This window comes from Danio rerio, chromosome 14, assembly GCF_049306965.1.
Source record: "Danio rerio strain Tuebingen ecotype United States chromosome 14, GRCz12tu, whole genome shotgun sequence".
Taxonomy (NCBI): Eukaryota; Metazoa; Chordata; class Actinopteri; order Cypriniformes; family Danionidae; genus Danio; species Danio rerio.
The window spans coordinates 28,706,490-28,733,512 of record NC_133189.1 but is presented as its reverse complement, the minus strand read 5'-3'; the positions used below and the strand labels follow the sequence as shown (position 1 = coordinate 28,733,512).

At 39.6% G+C, this 27,023-nt stretch overlaps 3 long non-coding RNA genes across 6 annotated transcripts in view; 2 read left to right on the top strand and 1 right to left on the bottom strand.

Annotated features, from left to right (window-relative positions):
• LOC137490493 (uncharacterized) overlaps positions 1-27,023 on the top strand; it is a 75,303-nt gene that overhangs the window by 25,319 nt on the left and 22,961 nt on the right. The window lies entirely within an intron of this gene.
• On the top strand, positions 1,551-4,589 carry LOC137487522 (uncharacterized). Its single transcript, XR_011006128.2, has 7 exons — positions 1,551-1,664; positions 1,769-1,876; positions 2,688-2,771; positions 2,892-2,946; positions 3,046-3,121; positions 3,196-3,372; positions 3,706-4,589. It is a non-coding gene; the product is annotated as an uncharacterized lncRNA (long non-coding RNA).
• On the bottom strand, positions 7,236-15,226 carry LOC137487588 (uncharacterized). The gene is made up of 3 exons (XR_011006210.2): positions 15,129-15,226; positions 8,480-8,527; positions 7,236-7,623 (listed from the first exon to the last, which is right to left on the bottom strand). It is a non-coding gene; the product is annotated as an uncharacterized lncRNA (long non-coding RNA).

The following is a 27,023-nucleotide window of genomic DNA, read 5'->3' as shown; positions in this document are numbered from 1 at the left end:
TAAATAATCGGTTCATCAATAATACTTAATTTAGTAGTAAAAACTTAATCATAAATAAATGTATGAAAAGGCAATCCATAATACATTGTATGTGTCAAGAATACAGCATTTGTAGCTTGTAGTTATACACTGCTTATTAATGTCCATTAATATAGAGTTAATGCTTAACAATTTTGTACTAACTATGAGCTAATGCTTATTATTGATTCATACTGTGCAGTTATTATATAGTGTTACCAAATTGTTTTAAATTAGCATATTGGTCATGTTGTCTTTGATAGATGCCAGCCATGCTGTCTTATTCGCATATCTATGATGATTTCTATCAGAATCATTCTCGTTTGCCCTGTTAAACTCTTCATGACCGGAGTACAAAACCATCTTATTCCTTCTCAGTTCTTCTCTTTGACCTCTTTCTCCCAGCAGATGGCATTTATCAGGGTGTAAATGTATTAATGAGTTTTCCATGTCCTTTGCTTCAGGCTTTGGGGACTTGAAGCAAAGATTAGCTTTACCCTAAGACAACTGTGATTAATTTCTTGCTACTATTACTGACAAAATGTTGAAAGTTTCTGTTTGCGCCATTAGTCAGAAGTCAGACTGTGGTTGTCGTAATTACTCAGATTGATTCCTGATAAAAGTTTAAAGAAGAGGTGTGTACAATTTCATGTCACCCTGAAGTGGATCCAAACCTTTATGAGTTTCTTTATTCTGTTGAACTCTAAAGAAGATATTTTGAAGAAAGCTGGAAACTTGTAACCACTGACATTCAAAGGAAAAACAGATACAATTTCCAGCTTTCTTCAAAATATATTCGTTTGTGTTTGACAGAAAAAAGAAACTCAAAATGGTTAGTTACAAGTTAATGACTAACAAGTAAATGATGACAGACTTTTCAGTTTTAGGTGAACTGTCCCTTCACTCTCAGAAAAAAAGGTACAATGAGGGTACAACTTTGTTCCTAGAGGGAACAAAATATAAAATTGTACCTTTAAAGGTCCCATATTGGTATTTAGGGTACAATTTTGTACCCAAATGGGCTATAAAGGTACAAATGTCCAGATTTAGGTTTGAAAGGTACATTTTTGTACCTTTTATAGCACATTTGGATACAAAATTGTACCGTAAAGGACCAATTTGGCACCTTTAAAGGTACAATTATATATTTTGTTTCCCTATAGGAACAAAATTGTACCCTCAGCTCATGATAAGATCAAGACACTATATAACACTAATTTAAATGTATTAATACTTAACATTAATACTAAAATACATAATTTAAAAATATAATAAATAAATAAATTGATTGAATTAAATATTTTAATAATAAATAAAAAAAATGTCATGTATTTAAATTACATTTTTTCGCAAAAATGTTAATAATTTAATTTATAATTGAATGTAATTTTAATCATTAAAAACGTAAATACTGGTCTTTGCTTACTGTTTAAGACCCTATAGTTTATGGGATGTAGAATAAGAACTATGCAGAGTGACAGCATCTTCATACAGGTGGTGATGTTGCTCTCTCTTTAAGAATTTGGCTTGTTGAGACGTTATAGTAGTGTTTGTTACTGAGGCGGTCGGTAGAGTATGCTGGCTGTTTACACAGAACTTCGCACGCTCTTCAAAGGAAAGTCTATTTTGGAGTCCACACTTTTCAGGTAAGAATGTATTAAAGATATATTTTCAGTCTCATTTTTACATGTGAAGTCGTGTTCTGTTGATTTTGTCTGACTCTCGGGTCTCGGCTTTCCCCCGCTTTAAGTGCTCCGGGCTGGCCTGCAGGATGGAGTTTGCTAAGATGTCTGCAGCTTATTAAAGAAGTTAATACAATGTGATATCGAAGTCACCGAGGGACATAACGTTATAGACGGTGAGTACTAACGTTATATGCTGTTAGTTTTCTCGGTGTAAAAGTTCCCTTTATCGCCTACGTAACGTATTCGCGCCTTATATACGTTACGTTACTGCTTTATTAATAAGTGTTGCCACGGCGGAATATAATCGGAACCCAAATAGCAAAATACACTCGGGCCAGTTGCGGCAGCAGAAGCGAGCCGACGCTGCCGTATCCGTGCACCGAAATCGGGCCGTGAGTAATGTGCGGTGTGGCCCGGAGCTCGCGCGACTAAAGTCTTCATATACCTTGATATAAAACCTTTTGTTATTAATACTGGAAATTTGTAATTATCGATAATGTTTTATATTTTGAGGCCATTTTTCTAGCCACGGTTGACCGCTGAAATGTAATTTTAGAGGTTATATAAGTTACACCGCCATTTTGTGAAGAAAAATCACAATTTTGTCACCGACAAAGCGACTGATTATGTAAACGTGGCTAGTTACAAACGTGGCGTGTGTATGCTTGTACATATCTTCGTTTCAGTGTCTAAGTTACATTAATGTTGAGGAGTGTCCACAAACTCTCATGTTCAGAATTGTTGGTGCTTTACTATCGTTTAACGTTATACTTATGTTAATGTAGAATTATTAACATACCACGTTTTATAAATCGACGTTTTAAGTTATACTTTGTTCTTTAATGTAATAATTTGTCTCATCTGTTCTGAAACTGGTACCTTGAGCTATTTTACCTATTTTATTAATATCTCAAAATAAGTAAATAGTTATTGCTTTATCTTATTGCTTTCCAGAAGTTTTTGAAGTTTCCAATTGTCTTTTAGGACAAGATTGAACAACAGAATGCAGCCTAACAGCATCAGATCAATGAAGGCATGTCATATGAAAGCATGGCTCAGTTACAAGATGTAAGTATGTCTCATTATCTATACCATGGTTTTAATGGCTTACATACTATTTTAAATGTGTAGGTTTTTACTTACAAACAACAATAAATGTACACCCACATGTTTAAAATTATTTTCTAGGTTTTCATCGAAAGATGAGAGATCAACTGAAGAATGCTATGGATCTGACTCTAAGGTACTCTTTCTAAACTTTCTCCACTTGATTAAAATTATTAAATTCTAGCTTTGTATGGATTCCTTCATATTTGTTTGTATGCCACATCTTATGTTCCAGGAATTGATTTTACAGCAGCACTTCTCATGTTGCCAGCCTTGTTAAGCGAGACACTTCAACATTTCGTTGTGCTCAGGTGTGTAAGTTGTTTTCTGTTTAGTATATGCTGTGATAAATGCATTTTATAATGCTTGATATTCTTTATATTAGGATGACGCAGTGGGTAGTGCTGTCACCTTACGGCAAGAAGGTCGCTGGTTCGAGCCTCAGCTGGGTCAGTTGGCATTTGTGTGAGGAGTTTGCATATCCTTCCAGTGTTCGTGAAGGTTTCCTCCAAGTGCTCCGGTTTCCCCACAAGTCCAAAGACATGCGCTATAGCTGAATTAGGTAAGCTTATTTGTCTGTAGTGTATAAATGTGTGTGTGAATAAGTGTGTCTGGATGTTTCGTAATACTGGGTTGCAGCTAGAAGGGCATATGCTGCATAAAACATGCTGGATAAGTTGGTGGTTCATTCCACTGTGGCGACCCCAGATTAATAAAGGGACTAAGCCGAAAAGAAATTGAATGAATGAATGAAATTTATATTAGTCTTTTAATCTGTGATAATTTTTTTTAAATCAGTGAATATTAATTATTTTCCTTTCTATGCATGTTGATTTTCTCTTCATCAGTGATAGAGTGACTGATATTAATGTAATTATTGCTTTGTCATTTACAGTGAACCATCTTCACCACATCCAACAGTTCAAGTACAGGAGGAGGCCACCGACTGGACAACTGTGTTAACAAGACGAGTCACGGCAGTCTTCAGAGTTGATGGGATTGGGATTGGCCGGGCTAATGATGTGGACGAATATACATTTTTGACATATCCATCTTATTAGAAAAACACCTTGATGTTTCTGCAGTGGAATGTTTTGAATGAACGGTGGACGGTGACAAGCCTTGATCTACTCCAGTTACCAGAGTGATCAACCTTGTTTTTTGTTTCTCCACATGCTCTTGGGATAATCACAATCATCAAGTGAATCCAGCACACTGCTATCATTTATGCATAAAGCAAATTTTTAAATAACTTGTGGTCCTGATGACTATCAAAGAACATTTTCCAGATATGAGTGCTTTACATGTCATGTTTATCAAAAGCATAAACACATATTGTGTTATAACAAATTACAACTCCACTTGAGGAGTAATCTACTGATGTTGAGGAAGAGGCTACTGATGTATGGTTTTCTGCACTGTTGAAGCAATTTATAGAGAAACATTGCCTTCATTCTGAAATTCAGAGAAAATGTTGATGACAAATTATTTATTATGACCGAGTATTCTGACTAAAGACAAATACTTTGGACTTTATAAATACAGTACTTGATGTACTTGATGTAGCCTGTGTAATGTGTTTATAAATCTTAAACAGTATTCTTGTGGTCTTTAAGTGTAGATTATTTAGTTTTTATTCTTATCTAAATTGTTCTTTTTACTGTTTTACATGTCTGCTTTATACTTGCTGTGTAATTCTATTTCTTAACACATTCAGTTGTGAGTTGTAATGAAATATTTCTACATTAATAAATAAAAATGGACATCTGTGAACCAAAATATTTTATTTATTTATTTGTGCATGCAGTCACCAAAAGATCAAAATGCCTGGGTCAGTACCCTGAAAATACTATACAATATAAAAAGGTACATTTTTGTACCTTCAGTGTCTAGGGTACAAAATTGTCCCTTAAAGGGTACAAATGTAGAAGGTACAATTTTGTACCTTTAAATAGAGGTACAAATTTGTACCCTTAAGGGTACCACCCCAGTGACGGGCCATTTGTACCCTAAAAGGTACAATTTTGTACCTTTTTTTCTGAGAGTGTTTAAACACACCTGAAAGTGTGTCATTTTTTAGTTTATCTTCCACCAAAAATGTGAACAATGAGCTTCACCCACAACTTTAAAAGCTGTCCATTCAAATCTGTCAGTCTGTTTGATTGAACAGCTTGACCAATTGTTATAGTAGACAGGCTGAGCCAGAGGGTGTTGAAGCAGTTTATGATGAGGGCTGAAAAAAAGAAAAGAAATTTAAAGTCAGGTACAAACAAGTACTTGCCAAAATTCAAAATCTTGGTAAAATAGTCAGAGAGAAGCAAAAAATGTAAAACAAGGAAAAATATTGTTAATGCAAGACGATTTTTTGAATATTTGGGTTTTAATCTAAAGTCTAAGTGAAAAGTTGTTTGAAAATATGTTTTTGTTGTTGTTGTTGTTGTTGTTGTTGTTGATGTTATTCATCTAGATCAGAAGTTCTCAATCTCGGTCCTGGAGATGCGGAGTCCCAGAGATTTTAGCTCCAACCCCAATCAGACACACCTGGGCTAGCTAATCAAGCTTTTACTAGGCTTTCTAAAAAAATTATTGCAGGTGTGTTAAGGCAAGTTGGAGCTTAAATCTGAGAACCCCTGATCTAGATGATATTCATATATTCATTCATTTTCTTTTCGGCTTAGTCCCTTTATTAAATCTGGGGTCGCCACAGCAGAATGAACCACCAACTCATGTAGCATATGTTTAACGCAGCAGATGCCCTTTCAGCTGCAACCCATCACTAAGAAACATCCATACACACTCATTCCCACACACTACGGACAATTTTAGCGTACCCAATTCACCTGTACCACATGTTTTTGGATTTCTGGGGGAAACCGCAGCACCTGGTAGAAACCCTGAAACCCTGTTTACATTCTGAAAATGTACCCCTACTGTATATACATTTCTAAAGAGTGCCAAATACATCCCAGGAGGTACTGTATGTTGTTTTTTTTGTTTGTTTGTTTTTGCAGTTTTTGCTTTTGTGAATTCACCAGAGGCTGCTGTGTATGCTTTTCAATTTTATCGTTTCATGGTAATTGGTATTACAGCATTCTGTAGCATTCAAAGTGTTTTAAATGCTAATATATAGTATAATACACTTTGTTATAGTACACTGTATAAACAGGTTGTTACTGTAATTACACAGAGTAATTAATGTGATTATAACGGTTATCAATGTATGCAGGTTATTATTGGTTATTATGTATTTTTAAACATACAATAATTGGTGTGATTATAAAAATTACTGTAATTAAACACATTAATTAATGTGATTATACAGAATAATTTTGTCATTTTGGATGAAATCTCTAAATAATCCATCAAATTTTTCACTTTTAATATACTTTTAAAACAGAAACAAACATCTTTTAAAGAATGATAATATTAGAAACTATGATATAATGTAACAAATATTTTTAGCATATGTTGGTTAAACTCCAAAGCAATTGGCTTGAAAAAATACAAAACTGTTGAGGATCAAATAGCAGTTTATTAAGAGAATGATCTTGCAATTAAAGGTTGAAACAGGAACAAGCAAGTGCATACAGAATATCCCAAGCGCAAAGGCAGCAAACAAAGTAACAAAGCAAAGGGTTAAACACGATAAAGGAAAACATGTCATAATGCTCACTAAACAGTTTAACGAGACTCAGCAATGTGTCTGTGTGTGCTAAGTTTATAGTCCTTGAAATCAGTCCATAGCGATCTTCTGACTTTTTGTATTCAGTGAGAATCAGGAATCGGTGTGTGGGAGGTGCATGCTGGTAGTTTGTTAAAGTATCATGTGTGTAGTTCTCCAGCTATCTGCAGCTGCTAGATCGCTGGTTATCGTAGCATAGCAACATAGTTAGGCACTGATTAATTTTTTTAAGAATAACAGAAACCCTTTTTAGAGGGGGAATAACAGGTATTTAGACCCACACTGTAAAAAATGTTACTTAGATCTAACTTATAAAAAGTGAGGCAAGTGGTTGCATAGGACGTTTTAGGTTGATTTAACTTCCAGCCTTTTTTAAGTATTTTAAACACTAAAACATTGCTTAAAACAAATGCAATAAAATTAAGTTGAGCCAAATAATATTTCTAAAATTACTCAAATCAGATAAACTTACTTTTTTTGTTAAACTTAACTTACTTATACATTGCTATATGTTGACTGTACTCATTTTAATTAAGTATTATGAACTTAATGATCTAAATAAAATTAACCATGCATATGTCATTTAAAACTAATTTAATTGACTTCTGGCTGTAACCTCAGAAAATAAATCGGCGTTTCTATATTGTAAGCACAATATACACTAGTAAACACAGATAAACAGACTTTCCTGTCAATAACAATTAAATAAGAATGGGAAGATGGATTAAAGACCATAACATGTATTCAATATCAATCAATGTTCCTTTTAATAGTGACTACAAAATAGGCCATTAATGTGGCTACACGTACACAATACATAAATAAAAACATTAATAATACCAGATCCTATTGAGAAATCATCCAAGGCAACTCAGTGAGGAGATTTGCATATTTTGATGAAGATTTTGGATGCATAACGTCCAGTCCCACAAAGAGTCTCTAATACATCTTAAATGTATACAGTTTTGATGGATACTTGAAGTCGAGGACATCGGTAAGTCCAAACAGGAGCCATCATGCATTTGACAGGTTTGGCAAACCTCTGACAGTCCTATGATAATCCAAACTGTGTTGGGCTGATGGCAAATTTTTCCCGTGGGCAGCCGCATGCACCTCTGATTCCTCACAACTCTATTGGTAGAGACAAAAAGAAACAGGAGTTCAGGTGGTTGCTACCAAACAACATTAAATAGCTAAATACTAAATAGAAAATAACTACAAGTGAAGTTACAAAAGTCCAGTGAGAATGATGCATGGATGAAACACCTTAGTTTATCAGTTAAAAATTACCTTAGTTAAAATTACCTAACTTTTATTTAAAAAATAAAAAAAGGTTATAGAGGTTGTGTAATTACATTATTCCAGGTGTTTTTAGTTATCAAATTTTAAAGAAAACTGTGATTTTACTCAGTGTAACAGTGCATGTCATTGTGGTTTCCTGTCAATCACAGAATTGTTAAAATTTAGGTATTACATTTTTTTTGTTTATTTTGGCAACTTATAAAGCATAAGAATGTGTATTTAATTTAGATATTAAAACTGTTTGAAAACGGCTATAAGAAAATTATAGAATACAAATTCTATAATTTAATTGTCATCTTCATTTTGCACCAAACTTTGCACGTCATAATACAAATTTTATTAAATAAATAAATAAATACATTGCCATTTTACACATTACATTAAGGTTTACATTAAATTTTTGCTAAAGCTACATTTAATTGACTTTTTCTTCAAATTTAATGTCACTGGCAAATGACAGTTCAGTGATTCAGTGTTATCAGTTAGCTTTATTGAAAGACTGACAGATAATAAGAAACTGCATTAGGATATTTTTATACTGTTTTTACTGTTGCACACATAAAAAAAATCTTCAGATATCAAATGTAAGTTAATTCTATGGAGCCCGCTATTGTTTGCAATTTTACCAATGTTTTACTTACCTGCAAATAATTATAGCTGTAATTGTATCTAATGTTTTTCTTACCTGGATGTGAAGTTTGAAGATCCACAGGTAACAAAATCACTTTGGTATCTAAAGACCAAGAACGTTCGAGGTTACTAAAGTAACCCTTCGTTCCCCGAGGAGGGGAACGGAAGCACTATAAGTGGATTTGATTTGTAAAATCCACGCATAGGGAGGTTCGGTTCAGAAGCTACTCGTCTGAAAGAGTATTGAACGGGCCAATTAAGAATGAATTGGCAGCGCAAGCCTGCGCAGGTGAGCGGCATAAGCAATCAACTGAGTATATAAGCTCACCTGGCGCCAGCAGACGCTATCCTTTTTAAGCTGAAGAGACTTTCAACAGCTAAGGGACAGTCATTATGGCGACGGAGTATAGTGCTTCCGTTCCCCTCCTCGGGGAACGAAGGGTTACTTTAGTAACCTTGAACGTTCCCCTTCGGGGGGAACTTCAGCACTATAAGTGGATTTGATTTGTAAAATCCACGCATTGGGAGCCCATTGAAAGCGCCATAATGACTGCACCTTACCAACACCCCCGATGAGGAGATAGTCAAGCAAGCGTGACGCACCCGCATCATGGGGGGCGCGGTCCTCCAACGTGTCCCTGGCCCTAATTTATCCTACTTCAACAGAAGTTTTACGGATTTAGATATATTTTTTGGGAAGTCGTGAGCATCTAGATAATTCTAGGAAATACGACAGTACGTTGGGAAGCGTGCAATCCCGATAGGGAGGACGCTGCGGAGGCCATCCGTTACCCGAGGGGGGATAGATGGCAGAATTTACATATGGACTAGCCCTAAAAAGGGGGAGTACGCATAGCAAAAGAGTGGTTAGCGGGGAGGGAAGACACGGGTCCGCCCAGGGGGGGGACTTAACCGTGGCGGAATAAGCATATGGGATCGCCTAGTGGGGATCACGCATAGCAGGCACCTTTACCCAAAACGCGGGCTGACCAGCGGGCAGACCTACAACGTAGTGGGCCAGCAAGTGACTCCTCCGCTGAGTCAGTGCTGGGGGCCACGGAGGAATCTGCAGGGCTCACCTGACGGGGAACTTTACTGACAGATAAAAAGGCGCACGTATCTCCGTGTTAGGGAAAATGGCGCAGCAAGCGTGTTTCAACACCCTACCGAATTGTTTCCTCAATCACCAAGGGTTACCTAATACCCTTGAGGAAACCGGCTCCACTCGCAGATTGTAAAACCTTGCAAATGTGTTGGGTGTCACCCAGCCCGCAGCTCTACAGAAGTCTGTTAGAGGGGCGCCGCGTGCGCGCGCTCGAGAGGATGCGAAACTCTGAGTGGAGTGCGCACGCGCTCTCGGGGGACGCGGCTCATCTCGGCTCTGATAGTGAAAGAAAGGCATCCACAATCTAGTGGGAACTTATTTCGGTACGGCACTTCCCTGCTGCCGACCGTTATAACAGACGAAGAGCTGCTCAGATGATCTAAACTCTGAGTGCGGTCCGGATAATACGCAAAACGCGAACTGGACAATAAAGAAGGGCTGGGTCTGCCTCCTCCGAGGGCAGCGCTTGCAGGCTCACTACCTCGTATTAAAACGGAGTGGTAGGAACCTTGGGCACATATCGCGGGCGGGGTCTCAGGACGTGAGAGAAGCCAGCCCAATTACAGGCACGAGTCACTGACCGAAAAATGCCTCCGGGTCCCCGACCCTCTAATCGATATCAACGCGACCAGCAGAGCTGTCTTCAGGGACAGAAAGATACTAAGTCGAGGATCGAAGGGATCTGACGCGGCTTGTGTAGCGAGGGCGAGATCCTAAGAGGGCATGAGAGGGGGCGGGATGGATTAATTCGCTTAGCGCCCCTGAGGAACCGGATGATGAGGTTATGCGTTCCCACGGTGCTGCCAGCCACCGCGTTATGAGAGCGGAGATGGCAGCCACGTAACCTTGAGTGTGGAGGGCGACAGCCTGCTCTCCAGCTTCTCTCGGCGTAAAGAAAGCACAACGCTGATCTGGCAAATTACGGGGGTCTTCTCAGCGAGAGACACACCATTCAGTGAATAGACTCCACGTCAGGGCATAGGCGCGCTCGGGGAGGGGGCTCTAGCCCGAGTGACGGTATTAGCCACCGCAATCGGAGGTTACCTAAGTCTTCCTCGCGTCTACAATCTCTTCAAAGATCGGCGAGGGTGCCAGGTGGTGCCCTGTCCCTGAGAGAGTAGGTGCTCTCTCGAAGGGACTGCCAGGGGAGGGCTATCGCGAGGGAGAGCTCTGACATCCAGGTCCGGTTGAGCCAGAGGGGCGCAACCAGCAACCTGTTCCTCGTCCTCTTCCTGACCTTGCACAGTAACTGCGCGAGCAGGCTCACTGGGGGAAACGCGTATTTGCGCGTGCACCGAGGCCAGCTGTAAGCCAGTGCATCCGTGCCGAGAGCACTCGGTCAGGGAAAGAACAACTAGCAATGAGCGATCTCGGGGGAAGCAACAGATCGATCTGGGCTTCCCCGAATCGCGCCCATATCAGCTGAACAGACTCGGGGTGGAGTCTCCATTCTCCAGGACGCAAGGCTGCCGTGAGAGCGCATCGGCTGCACGGTTGAGCTTGCCTTAATATGAATGGTGTGCAGCGATTTCAGCCGCGGATGACTCCAGAGGAGCAGACGGCGGGCGAGCTGAGACATGCGGCGAGAGCGCATACCCCCTATACGGCTGATATACGCCACCGCCGCCGTACTGTCCGTCCTGACCAGCACGTGTTGCCGCTCCAGCACCGGAAAAAAACGGTGGAGAGCGAGGAACACTGCCAACAGCTCCAGGCGATATGCCAATGCAACTGGGTACCTTTCCACAGGTCCGCAGCCGCATGCCCGCAACGCACAGCCCCCCAGCCCGTGTTGGAAGTGTCTGCTGAAACGACAACAAGACTGGACGCCTGTTCTAGAGACACCCAGGTCTGTAGGAACGAGGGGTCGCTCCAAAGGCTGAGGGCGCGGCGACACAGCGCAGTAACAGAGACTCGGTGTGCGCGCGCGTGCCATGCGCGTCTGGGGACTCGATCGTGAAGCCAGTGCTGAAGTGGTCTCATATAGAATAATCCGAGCGGCATGAAGCGGCTGCGGATGCCATATGCCCCAGGAGCCTCTGAAATAGTTTCAGTGGGACCACTATTTTACTGTCGAGCTCTCTCAGACAGTACAGCATCAGCTGAGCGCGCTCTCCGGAGAGGCGCGCTGCCATGGTGACCGAGTCCAGCTCCAGCCCGAGAGAAGAGATCCTCTGCACGGGGGCGAGTTTGCTCTTTTCTCGGTTGACCTGAAACCCCCACAGGTGGAAGTGCCAGAGCACTTTGTCTCTGTGCATAATCAACTGCTCTGAGAGAGGGCAAAAATCAGCCAGTCGTAAAGAAATTGAGTATGCAGATGCCCGCGAGCCGAAGGGGCGCTGAGGCACCCTCCGCGGGCTTGGTGAGGACCCGCGGAGACAGAGAGAGCCCGAAGGGGAGGGCTTTGTATTGCCAAGCTCGACCTTCAAACGCAAACCGCAGAACTGTCGGTGGCGAGGAAGAGTGGAGACATGGAAATACGCGTCCATCAGGTCTAATGCTGCAGACCAACCCAGAGGACGAACGCACCGGAGGATGCGCTTCTGCGTGAGCATTCTGAACGGCAGCTTGTGCAGGCAGCGGTTCAAAACGCGCAGATCTAGGATTGGCCGTGACCCACCGCTCTTTTGGGCACGATGAAGCGTGGGCTGTAAAACCCGCTCTCCATCTCGGCTGGAGGGAGCGGCTCGATTGCATCCTTCGCCAGGAGGACAGCAATCTCCTCTCGCAAGACAGGGGCGGACAGGGGGCTGACCCTGGTGAATACACACCCGTGACTTGGGGGGCCGTTTCGCGAACTGAATCGCATAGCCGAGTCTGATTGTGCGTATGAGCCACCGCGAAGAGCTGGCCCGCGCTAACCAGGCAGGCAGAGCTCTCGCTAATGGACTCATCGCTACAATCGCTGACGTACCAGCAGTGGGGCAGCGCGGAGTGGGTGTGCTGATCCGGGAAGCTCGCGGGTCCCACGGAAAAGCTGGAGGTGAGATATTTGCTCTCACTCCAAACCCGAGCTCCGGAGGGGAGGCTCGAGGGGTGGGAGAAAGGAGACCGTCCTCCCAGCGCTCGTGAGCCACTGGCGAAACGCACCGAATCTGCAAGCTAGAAAGCATAGCGTCCCAGACTGGCAGATTTCGGGCTGTCACATCTGGGGAAGTGAAAAGTGCCCTTTCATAATGTTTTCATGGCAGTAAAAAGTGCCGTTGGAAATGGGGCCCCGCCCTCCAGCGGGGAAAGAGCAAGTTCCCTCTTCTCCAGATGGCCTGTCCCAGGGGCGCTTCGCGGTCCGTTGCCGGACTTAGCGGCGTTCTGGGCAGGGGGGCTGCCTGCTTCCGAGGTGCCCGACGCGCTCGCTTCGCCTGAGGCGTGTGCGGGGGCGGAGCAGCTCTCGTAGGCGGGCGCCTTCGGCGAGGAGCAGGTATGAATGGCACGGCGGGCGGAGCGGGCTACGGACCGCCGATAAGACATCACCCACCAACTGCTCTCTCACCGCCTTGAATTCCTGGGTGAATTCACAGACAGTGTCGCCGAACCTGGACTTTGTCGACTTTGCGCATATCAGCCAGGGGTGGCGCTCCTGGACCACTAATGTGGACATCGTCCTTCCCAACGCACACGCAGCGGACTCAGTAGTCCGAAGAGCTAAGTCGGCGGCGGTGCGAAGCTCGTAAGCCTGGGTTGGACCCACCCTCGTGCAGCTCGGCCAGCGCCTGCGCTTGGTAGCGCTAGTAGGTGGCTATCGCATGCAAGGCTGAAGCAGCCTGGCCCGCAGCTATGTAAGCTCTAGCTCCGAGGGAGGTAGATAACTTACAGGCTTTGGATGGGAGACGAGGCGGATCCCGCCAAGAAGAGGCGCCGCGCGGATTTACCGCCATCGCGCACTCAACCTGAGGAATCGCCACATACCCCCTGGCTGTTTCACCGTCAAGAGTGGTTAGGGTGGAGGAACACGCAGCACGAGCAGAAAAAAGTGCTTTACAAGACCGCGTGAGCCTACTGTGCACCTCCGGGAAGAAGGGAACGCCCCTCTAGTCGGTCCGGCCGCGGAGCTGGGGGATAAACCATCTCCAACCCACGGCCGAAGCAGCCCGGGAAAGCACGGCTAACATGTCCGTTTCAGGATCCGTAGTGACAGCGCTCACCAGCCCGAAGGGGGCGAGCGGGTCTGGATCATCATCGGACAATGAAAGCCCACCCTCCGATGCCGCGGTGGACATCTGGTCTCCGGTGTCATCGGGCGTAAGGGCTACCATCTGTTAGATGGATCGCTTCCCCCGCCCGAAGCTTGGATGGAGCGCTTAGAGGAGCGGGAGGTCCGCGGGCCCGTGGGCGACGGATTATCTCTCGCTGAAACCCTCAGATCTGCCCGAGTGCCCGCTGCAGAGCAGGGGACAACTGGGGTGGTTCACCCTTTTGCAAAGGCTAACCGCGATCTTGCGCAACAGTCATGGCATCGCAATGACGACATGAACTGCCCGCGAGCAGCGCATTAACATGCTGGACCCCCAGACATGTAACGCAGTCATCCGAGGACAGGAAACCACCGCATCCAGAAACGCACAGTCGGAGCGCCGTCCTGATAAGGACGTGCTGCACGACTGTGTTGCTCTTTCTGTGAAGTTTGCAACTTTATACGCACCGCTCTGGAGGACCGGACCCAAAGAACGCCAGGCAAGGGAGAAACCCAGCTCGACCGTCTGCCACTGCGTGTACACACTCTGGACCGGGAGAATGCTCTCGTTCGCTCAGAATCGCTGGTCACAGCAGGAGGAACCCTCATCGACTCGATCAGAAAGTCTCTGAAGCGAAAAGGATAGCGTCTGCTGGCGCCAGGTGAGCTTATATACTCAGTTGATTGCTTATGCCGCTCACCTGCGCAGGCTTGCGCTGCCAATTCATTCTTAATTGGCCCGTTCAATACTCTTTCAGACGAGTAGCTTCTGAACCGAACCTCCCTATGCGTGGATTTTACAAATCAAATCCACTTATAGTGCTGAAGTTCCCCCCGAAGGGGAACATGCATTTTAGAATGAGGTGCATACAATTTAAATGGTTCTGTAAACATCAGTAGTAAATGTAATTTAAGTTAAAATAAATTGTAAATCTGTAATTTATTCACTATGCAGCATTAAAAAACTTATGGACTAAATCTCTAAAACACAAACTTTAAGTTATACTTTCTCTTACGTTAAACACAAACTACTTAACTGTTGCATACGTTTCTGAATTTAATATCCATCCTTAATGTGCTGCTTTAACTTAGGTGAGCTAACTTTAGCTAAGTTAGCGCTAACAAACTGAACCCCCACAGCCCGACCGCCCACCAGTGACCTTGTTAATCGGTTCTGCAACGTTAGTTTTACCTACTAAGTGTTTTAAAACTACTTTCACTATTTTTCTCAATAATATCACTTTTAATCGTTAGTATAAACTAGCGTTGGTTAGCGTTAGCCAACTTAGCTTTCCATGTGAGAGCAGTCTAACTGTTAACATACCTGAGGCTACAGTACAATTTACAAAGCTAAAACCTCACCTGCCTAGCGAAGACAGCAGTTTTGCATGACTTTACAATTATCATTCGGCTAAATTTGCAACTTACCGTGTTAATCAGATCCGCTGCTGGGAGCAGTTAATGTCGACCATTGCAGAAGCTGCGTCTGCCTGCTAAATCCCGGGCAATGAAAAAGGAGTCACGCCAAACTATTAAAATCACGTTTTATGAACACCTGCCCACATCGACAGCTGCTCTAATAAAGTGTCTGTGTCAACTCACTTTTATAACATTTATTCTACACAATAACCACGTACAAAAATCTACTCAAAGAAATTGCATTAGTTTTATTTAAAATATACAGTTATATAAAAACTGATATATTTTAAGTAAAGAGGAAGCAAATTTTATTTTTTTGGTATAAAACAAATAAAATTAACTAGATTGCAATTATTTAAAGTAGATAGAACCAACTTTGTGAGTGTAGCACTTTTTACAGTGCATGTATACACTATGCATTACAAAAACTAAACTCATAATTAAATAAAACATTAAAACAAGGGTGTCAAACTCTGTGCAGGTTAAGTCCAACCTTTTAGGATAAAAATATAATTAAAAAATAAATAAATTAATATATATATATATATATATATATATATATATATATATATATATATATATATATATATATATATATATATATATATATATATATATATATATATATACTGTATGTATATATATATATATATATATATATATATATATATATATATAATAGTAATAAAATAAACAATTTCAAGTGTACAGTGCATTCATTATATGCAGCCTACAAACAATGGGCTATTGTTTGACATTGTAAACCTCACTTTAATCCTCATATGATTACTATTCTTATAGTACTAAAAACTATTTTTGTTCCCCTATTTTTATTGAAGTAATCTGTAAATATTAATCTAATATTCTGTGTTACTCTCTGAAAATACAGAAAATTTCCTTTTGAAAGCAGACAAACAATGTACTACCACAATACAAGCAATAACTGTAAATTTAATGTTACAATTTTTAATTACAGAAAATATCTTCAAAGCATGTATATTTCACTGTATAATGAAAAAACATGAAAAATTCTGTAAAAAATAAAGACAATTACAAAAAATAGTGTTTATTTTTTCATGTGACTAGAGCGAAAAACTTTAATAAATTTAGCCAAGTGCCCATATGTGAACTTTATTACTGCTTTAAAAGCATTCTTCTGCTCCATATATCATATGTTGTATTTCTATTGTATATTTATAGTCAAATACGGATTTGACTCAAGTACTAAACTCTTGAGATTCTTTGGTCATTTTTAACGTTGATCTGTCAGTTGTGTTTGTATTGCTGAGCTTGAGGACACGGCATTTGATGATCTCTTTGGGAGAGAATAACAGCTGGTTTGGATCTTTTCCATGCTTTTATCATCACAGAGTCAGATTGCATAACTCTCTGATCTCCTCCCGCAGCTTCTCATTTGCCCTACATTCCACCAGAGCTTTAAGGCGTTACAGTTTTTATCTTCTTCCATTTTTAACAACAAAAAAAAATTTACAATCCATGTCCAGCAAATCTGCCAGATATTTGATGGTATAGCACTAAAAAGAGTCAGGCGGTGTGACTGACAACCACTAATGTCATTAGCATACAGCCCTGAAGCATTTCTCCACAGTCAGCAGCCTCGGGGAGAAGCGGACGTGTTTTATAAAGTCACGGGTGAATCTGCAGCGACAGCCGTGTGCAGTTTGAGGAGAAGAGAGGAGACAGGAGACGGGATGAAAACATTCAAAGGAAGTCTAGCAAACATTACGCTGTGTTTGTTTCTGGGTGGTCTTTGATACAGGATATTCCAGATAAAACAAGACATGATAACTCTTAAATGCTGACATGTTTGTCTTGGACTGCGTGTGTTGATATTGAATGCCTTGGAACATGTTGCCACTTTCAAACTCTCCTTTTAATTACAGCGTTCCGTTTGTGGTTTGGTGCCACTGTTTTACATCGTTCAAACAGGCACTGCATGTTTTCAAGCCAGAATGGAATGCATTGAATGTGATGTACACCAGTCCTGAGGAGTAACAGATCCTCCGGTATAGTATAGTATAGCAATACAATTGCACCCTATGAGTTTTCTCTTTTTTTTTTCTTATTTTGTAGTAGTAATACAAACATTATGTTAATAGGTTATTTACTTTATATCCATATTCATATTCATATCGCACAATTTTAGCTACGTTTTGGAAAACATCCACTGACATCTGGATTTATTTTGATTGCAATTATAGAAATGTAAATCATTTCCAGAATCTTAATTTTGAATGTTTATTTTGCTAGTGCACGTTACTATTTTTAGGTGAACATATAATCTGTGCAAGTTAATCCACTGAGAAAAAATTGTTTTAGTAGTCTTCAATCAAAATCATTTGCTTCAGTGTTTGGAGTGGTGGTCCTACTCTGTTGACGTTAGTTTGACAGCTTCAGCCACAATATTCTTAATCACACTCATCCTACTTTTATCTATGAAGAAATTATTTGCAAAAAAAAGCCTTCTCAATATTTGGTTTCATTTGGAAGTACATGATAATACTGATATAAAAGTTTCAGCAACTTCTGGCAACAGACTTTAAAAACAGTATCTTCCTGAGACCCCGCCCATTGACTTGTTCCCTCAGTAGTGGACATTGCGTTTTCATAAATTTTCTTTGAATTTTTTGAGCTACTCTGTCAATTCCTGTTGTACTGTTCAGAGGACAATCCTGGGCTTTCTTGTGATATGTCATTTGATTGGCTGGCATGCTAGGAACCACTTACACTGCATCCAAAAAGGCCGACATACAAAAAAACACATTTCATGGGAAGGATAGAGTCATGTAAAATTTAGCTATTTAAATATATTTTTTTTACTATTATTATTACATATATATTTGTTTATTAAAGTGTCTGGAACAATACATTTAGCTTTCGAAGCTGTTAACTTGTTTGTGTTTCAAAATATCATCCTTTTTTAAATGTCCACTATAGTGGACACCAGGACCATCTTAATGTAATTAATGAGGATTAATGAGGATTCTTTAGTTGAGGGAGACTCTAATTTAGTGTCTGAAAATCAGACAATTAGAGAATTAGAGACTATTAGAGAATGACAATCAGTTTTAAATCCCTTTTAAGTTAAATTTGTTTTAAATAACATCATTTCTTTTATTTTTTTGTATTTATTTATTTATTTATTTAACTATTTATTTATTTATTTTTTAATTTGGCTCTCTTTCAGACTAAACTGTTTCGGGAATTTCAATGCAAAAGAAAAAAATGGCTTTTGTTTAGTTTTTGTTACATTAATATTAGATTAAAATCCCTTTACAGCCATATCCTCTACTGTTTTATTGTCTAAGTGGCGGTCGTTTCGAACTAAAATGGTCCTGTGGTCCACAACAGTGGACATGCTGTAAAATTAAAAATGAATACAAAATGTAAAAACTCTAAATTGTAGATTTTTTTTTAACCCAAAAGATGTAGGAAATCAAAAAATATATATAATAATAAAAGAAAATAAAATTCTTTGGGTCTCAGCAGGATATATTGTACCTTTTTTTAATTATTATAAGACATGGTCTAGACCAGGGGTGAGTCCTGTAGGGCCGGTGTCCTGCACAGTTTAGCTCCAACTTTAATCAAACACACCTGCTTTTCGATTTGTAGTGATCTTGAAGACATTGGCTGTTTCTCAATATGCATTCTTCAGCGGTCTTGCGTCCTCATGTTCTCGTGCAACGTCATCATCAGCTGCTTAAGTTCATTTCCAATACTCAAGACCGCAAGTATGGAGGGCGCGTGAAACTTCCCGGATGTGATCTTGATATCGAGGACGCACTGATGCAGACTTGAGCACCGAACTCGCTCTGGAGGTGTGACTGGAGGTGGGAAGCACAGCATTTAATCTAGATTTATTATTAAAGTTCAGAGATTTAACTAATTTACCTCAGGAGTTTCCCTAAATGAAACGGTGAAAGTAAACATTAACATGAATATCTTAATAAAGGAATTAACACATTAAGGGTGTTTGTTTGCTGAAATTCGTATTAAAATTTGTTTTATTTATATTGTGCAGAGTATATTGATAATGTTTTTATGCAAAGATATTTTAAATATTTTGAAGAGGGGAAAAACAATATATCGTTGTATGAGTGCTGTCATGTTTAAATAATTTCCATTTAAAACGTGTGAAGGTCACGTGACCATCAGAAAGAACGCAGCATCCATTTCTCAAAGGACGCGATCTCTGGCCTCGTGGTCTCCTGAGATCGTTCTTCCGAGGACACCTGGCAAGACCAGTCTCCACAAGGACGCAAGTCCATACTCTGCGTTCTTGGAATTGAGAAACAGCCATTGATTAGCATGTTCAGGTGTGTTTTACTAATGTTGGAGCTAAACTATGCAGGACACTGGCCCTCCAGGACCGAGTATGCCCCGGGTCTAGACAATCAGCATCAGAATGAAAAAGAAATATTTTTTGTGACTTTGAACATGGCATATTTTTTGGTGCCAAATGCTCTGGTCTGAGACCTGCTTCATTCATTCATTCATTCCTTAATTTTCCTTTGGCTTAGTCCCTTATTTTTCAGGGGTACCTACGGCGGAATGAACCGACAACTATTCCGGCATATGTTTTACGCAGTGAATGCCCTTCCAGCCGCAGCCCAGTAATGGGAAACACCCATAAACTCATTCACACTCATACACTATGGCCAATTTAGTTTATTCAATTTACCTAGTACAGGTCTTTGGAGTGTGGGGAAACAGGTGCACCCGGAGGCAAACTCCACAAAGAAATGGCAACTGGCCCAGCTGGGACTCGAACCAGCGACTACCAGAGACCAGTTTCAGAAACTGCTAATCTACTTGGATTTTCATACACAATCATTTCTAAAGTTTAGAAAATATCCAGTGAGCAGCAGTTCTTTGTGTGAAAAAGTTGATGACAGATATTAGAAGAGACAAGACCAGACAGGTTTAAGCTGATAAAGACAAACAATATTTACTCAAATTACCATTCTGCAGAGAAGCATTACTAAACTCCCAACACATCAAACCTTGAAGCAGATGAGCTACAGCAGCAGAAGACCAAATTTTGTGCTACTTATTTCAGCTTAGAACAAGAAACTGAGGTTATACTTCACACATGGACAGTAAAAGATTAGAAAAAAGGTTGTCTGATCTGAAGAGTCTTGATTTGTTTGGTGCCATTTGAATAGTAGGGTCAGAAGTTGGTGTAAACAATAAGAAATCATGGATCCATCCTGCCTGGTTCAGACTGCTGGGGGTGTTATGATGTGGTAGAATTTTTCTTGGCACACTTTGAGCTCTCTAGTATCAACTTAACATAAACACCACTGCCTACTTGAAAATTATTGCGGACCCTTGGACCCATGTCCATCCCGTTATGACCACAGTGATCTCCATATTATAATGGCTACTTCAAGCAGGATAACATGCCATCATGTCGCAAAGGTCAAATAATTTCAAACTGGATTCTTGAACAGTCTCCAGTTCTCAGTCCAATGGAGCACATTTGAGATGTACTGGAACAGGAGATTTACATCATGGATGAGCAGCTGAAAAATCTGCAGGAATAACTCAAAAATGTATGTCGCAAGATGAAAAAAAAGATATGTCAATTTTATTGTGACTTGAAAAACTAGTTATAGTCTTTTCATTGAAATCAAGCTTGGGATGGATTGTTATACTACCTCGTCCTTGATCCAAATGATGGACAGTCTCTAACCTACACATATGATGAGAGAACGCAGCCATGATGAGGTGCTGCAATAAATGTCACTCTGTCCTGCAAGAGACTGGCCTCGGACGCTAATGATCTGGAACAAATCTTAGTTCATGGGTAGGGCAGACATGCTAACCGTTCTTCTCATTACACCCACCCGAGACATGCTAGAGGAGATTATGAGAGTAAAGCAGTAATTATCTAGTCACCCTCAAGCTGTTTCATAATCCTGAGGCATTATTTTAACCTATACTATAACATTTGTTTTATTTAGGATTTCCTCTCATGTGAGGGTTTGCTAAGCTCCTACAGTAAACAACAACATATCAACGGTTTAATCAAGGTTTAAATGGAGTTAAATCAGATTTGGTTCGAGTGGAATGCTTGATATGTTGGAGGCGTGACCTAATGGATCACACACATGCTCCAACATGTTGTTTACTGGTGCTCATAAATGCAGGTCTTAAAGGTTCAAATTCATTTGTGGAATTTCTCAATGCTGTCAAGCATTCATTGGATCAAAAATGTAGAGAAAACTAATAAATAACATTTAAAAGTTATTTTCTGTGTTATATATATATATGATATATAAAAATGTGTTTTTGTACTACAAATGTTTGATCCATGGTTGGTAGACATGTTATACAGTTGTTTTAAAAAGGCAGTGCCTTAAAAAAGCAAATATTTTAAATAGCTTTTATATTCATATTTAAAGCAGTGGAAACATTGCACATTCAATTCTTTTCAAAGAGATTTTATGAAATCTGTTTGAAATATTTTATAGATTTTATTTCCACTTCAGCTCACATAACTGAACAAGTATTTAGTTGCATAGCCATTATTTTTTCTAACTACTGCGCATTTGTATTGTATTTTGTCAGTCAACTTCTTGCACCTATAAAGAGATATTTCAGCTAAGAAAGCACAAATGACACCCAACAGTTTCGGTAAATTTAGAGTTTTGCAAACATTATTTGTCACAATTACATTATGTCACTCTACCAGTTTTCAATTTGGTGGAGGTCAGGGGATTAAGCTGGCCACTCCGTTACCTCAATCCTTTTTTGCCTGATACTAAGTTGTAGCTTGCTTACTTGTGTCTTTAGGGTTATTGTCTTGTTGAAATACTAGTCCTATAGCATTTTCTCTTTAGCCTAAGACAGGGAGGGTTCTGCAGGGCCGGTATCCTACAGCATTTAGCTCCGACCCCTATTTTATACACCTGAACCAGCTAATTAAGCTCTTAGGTATACTACTTTCTGGCAGGTGTGTTGAAGCAAGTTAAAGCTAAACTCTGAGAACAATTGGCCCTCAAGGACCAATTTGGGCACCCCTGGCATAGAGAAACATAAACTCTTAAAGTATTTAGAATTATTAAAACTGATCTGAGATCCATGGAAAGCGATAAGTAACGTCACAGTAAAACCAACACCACGGTAGAGTTTAACATCTCCACACCATGATTTGTATGCCACTATGCTTTAGAGTATTTACAGTGAACTGAAGCTTGAATTTGGTACCTGTGGGTTTTCTTATCTATCAATGGCTAGATTTGAAAAGAACACAATTACTGTCACCAGTTCATATTTGTCTAAAAGGCAGTAAATGTGTTGTTTGATTTTTTTTTTTTTTCCCGAATTTTGCATATGCTGGTTTTGCTTTACTTCTGGCTTACAACTGAGGTTTTCTCAGATGTCTTCTGACTGTAACTGGTACGTACACTGTAATTTTAGGAGGTTATGATTGGCGAAAATGTAAAGCATTTGAGATGATTTCAGATAAGCTTTTTTTGATTTGTGCTTCTTAAAAAATTCCCTTTCTAATTAACTTTTTTAATTACTTTTTGTTTGAATTGAACCATTTTGCTTGAATTCATTTTTTTTTACCACAAAAGATTGTATTTTATTATTTTTTGTTATATTATATGTAGTATGTAGTATTATATGTATTTTTCACAGAATTAATTAATTAATAATGTCATTAAATTCCACACTTCTATTATTTTAAACACATCACTTTCAATCTATTAGCCAATTAAACAGCCCACATTACAGAACAGTGGGGACAGTTGTTTTTTATTAAACTACTACTTCCACAAGTAATTATTTTGCAATGCACTAATCAATGCAATAGCCATATTGCTAATAACAGAAGAAGGGTCAGGCTGCAGACTAGGTGCAGATGCAATCTGAACTGCATCCAATACTTTTTAACCCTACCCCTCACAGTGGTGTCTCTAGCTCCACTGAGTGCATTGCATCTCTGAGCGATGCAGTCTCAGCTTGCATCATAAAGGCTGCATCCAGATACTATTGAATAACAGTTGTTTAAGAGTTTACTGATGTTGTCTGGTTTCTACAATGTCTTGTCCCCAAATATGGTCCCATTTTAAGCCTAAACCCTTATAGGAACAATAATAGCACAGCTCTTCTCAATAAGGTTTTGAGCTGTCATTTAAGTCCACAGAGCAAAAGGATTGGGATGAGTTCCTAAGTTTAAACCTACAATTAGAGGTTTGTTCAACTTGCTTACCCTGAGCAATAGTTAGATACAGTAGCAGTTGCTAAATATTGTCATCTGTTAAGGAATACCTGCATTTATAGCCCCTGAAAGCAGACAGAAAGATGAGCAGGATGTGGATACTGCTGAGCTCCAGTTGGTGGGGGCGTAGTCTCAGGGTACACAACACCTAACTGGTGTTTATCATATACTGTAACATTTAACGCACCACTCACAGAAAAATAAAAGCTGGCCAAAACACGCTCTCAAACATCCTTCTGACTCACTGTCTCTTTTGCACGAAATATTGTGCAATGTCACTCACTTTTAAATCACATGGCAAGTGCCATGACAAATTTCAGTTTTGGTCATGTGACCTGTTTGTGCCACGGGCATAAATAATGTTGAAAGTGATGTATTAGTTTTCATAGTGATTAGATCTTACCTGATCAGCGTTAAAAGCTCAAATATTCAGTCATATCTAAGGGAACAAAATATGATTTCTTAGGATTTTATTAAGTTGTTTCTATCCTGAATAGTAAAATAAAATATAAACTGTCAAAATTCACAGATGAATCTGTTGTCGCATTACTGAAATTAAGGCAAATGTTGCTTTTGTCTAGGGAACAATAGGATAGTGAAATATAAAGCACAGTTCAAAAAGTCAATTTTAAACCAAGCAGCTTTTACATTTGAGTGCCCAACATTCTCAGGAATAAAGGTACACGAGCTGTCACTGGGGTGGTACCTTTTTAAAAGGTACACATTTGTACTTAAAGGGTCCCTCAAAAGAATATATTAGTACCTTTTAAGAGGAACACTTTTGTACTTTTAAGGTACTAATATATACCTTTGAGGTATTAATATGGACCTTTTAGGTACAAATTTGTACCTTTTGAAAAGGTACCACCCCAGTGACAGCTTGCTTACCTTTATTTCTGACAGTGTACTTGAAAACTGTAATATCTGCATGAAGAAATTTCCAACTGCTTGGATTCCTAATAAAGGAATAGTTCACCCTAAAATGAGAATATACTCACTGTTTATATACCCTGAAGTGGTTGCAAACTTTTGTGAGTTTGTTTATTCTGCTGAATACTAAACAAGATATTTGGAAGAAAGCTGGAAACCTGTAATCATTAATATTCATAGTATTGGAATTAAATACTATGTAAGTCAGTATGTTTCCATCCATAAATGTGAATAACTTTATGCGCAAAACTGGATTATGGCATAAAAGATTTGCAAATAAAGCAGCGTTTCCATCCAACGAATCAATGCAAACAAAATCGTCACTTTCTGATTAACTGGCACCAAATGTCAACAGTAAAAACTGAATTTGCCGCAGTAGGAGAAGCTGCGTCAGTCTTTTCTTCATCTAATAAATGACTTCCACCTCAGACGGCAATCCTGACACACAGTAAACTCGCGGTAGGTGTCAGATGCTGAGCACAGACACTCTTGATTCTGGAGGTCATTTATAATATAATACCACTAGTACTTAAACGATGAGGCGTTTTAGAATGACCAAAACAACATTTCAGATGTTTAACAGTGTGCTCAGCATCTTTTCTTATCGAATAAAAAGTTTATCCTACTCCGTTATGTGCATAAGTTTTTTTATGCACATTTTTAAAATTCATGCCATCATGGTGTTTCCATCAACCGTTTTTATGCGCATATCTAAAATGTGCATAAAACCAAAAAAAAACTAATTATATAACATGAACACAACTAAATGTTCATGTTATATATTTAGTTTGTATTTTGTATAATAGATATATATTTAGGATAATAGGATCTATTATCCTTTAATAATATATAAAGGGTAATAGATATATATTTTTAAGTGTAACAAATAAAGCCATTCATGTAAATGAAGAAGAAAGAATAATTTTTTTATTAAAATATTTATTTAAAAACACTTTTTACTGCAGCTTTTACTGCATCCACCTAGCAACCACACATCAATGATGTAGAAACCTTCCAGAACACTCTAGCAAGTGCACAGCAGCAGCAAGCTGTGAATCATTCCAGGCGTGGTATGAAGGCCTGACTGTACAGATTTACTCACCTGTCATTTATGATCAGTTACAGAGCCAGCAGTACTGTTTGACTACCTAAAGCCCCAAAATACTTACCGTCCTTAGTTTAGAAGTAAAAATGTTTCAAATACCTGAGAAGCTGTATACTGTTGGCAAACGTCCTGATGACATCTAGATTGTTAATAGCCACATTTAGATGAACATGCAAATATGTGCTGTGCCTTTTTTTTTATTTGTTTATTATTCATCCACCTACAACCCAGTACTGGGAAACATCCATACGCACTCATACACAACACAGACACACTTATACACTACGGCCAGTTTAGTTTAGTCAATTCATCTACAGCGCATATCTTTGGACTGTGGGGGAAACTGGAACACCCGAAGGAATTCCACACTTACATGGGAAGAACATGCAAACGCAGCCGGGATTCGAACCAGAGATATTCTTGCTGTGGTGCGACAGTGCTAACCACAGAGAAACCGGTTGCCCTGCCTTTTTTTTCTCAATTAAAAAAATGTATATTCATCTTAAATTGTAAAAATACAGAAAATAGATGAGAAAAGCAATTAAGGCATCTGTTATTCAATAGTGATATGGATGTTTACACAAGCTCTGAAAAGCATTAATTAAAGTCACATCAATTTTATATTTTACTTTAAAGCAAGCAGGTTTACAGTATTAAACATGAAGAATTCTCTTTGTTGCTTTTAAAGTCGAAATACACTTCCATTTGTACTATAAGCAGCTCTTTAGAGTTTATAATTTAACTTGGTTGTCTTGACAGATGAAATGAACTAGTAAAGATTTCCATGTCAATTTAACAAAGCGGTCCCACACTTACCGGAGCACCTGTAGGAAACCCACGCAAATATGGAGAGAACATGCACAATCCACACAGAAATGTCAGTTATGTGTTATTAATGTTAATGTGTCATTGTCTGAATAACACAGTTGAGAACCGGGTTACTAACTGTACTGTGGTGTTGGTAACTGTACTATGGACTGGGTTGCAAGCGGATGTGGGATCGAATACTTTACCAAAGTTGGCAACCCGGCGGTGTTACAGAGTACCTAAAAGCTGAGGATAGAGACGGGGTGGAATTACGAGAGTTTTCTGGGAGAAATAACAAAATGGGAGGGTGGCGGAAGATGGGTCTGAAATACGGGAGACTCCCGGGAAAAATGGGAGTGTTGGCAAGTATGGGCTACAGTGTTAACCACTGGGCCACTATGCCACCAACAGAACTCCTAAAAGCATCTCGAAGCAAACTTTTATTGCTCTGGTTTTTTTCAAAGTGATGTCAAACTAGTTGAAGTGTATTATGGCCATCAAGTAGAAGACACATTTAATGCATATGTCTTGTTTTTGGAAATGCTACCCAAAACTGGATTTTCTTTTTTTTTTTTACTCTTTTTTTTTTTTTTTTTACTACAACTAAAGAACTTACTAAAGAAACGAGAGTACTACAGCTTTGCTGCTTCCTTATAGATAGTGCACACTACACGTTTTATGTTATTTGTTATAGTTTTTTGTTGCAAGTGTCACACTTAGGATACATTCATTTTCTTTTTGGCTTAGTCCCTTTATTAATCTGGGGTCGCCACAGCGGAATGATCCGCCAACTTATCCATCATAT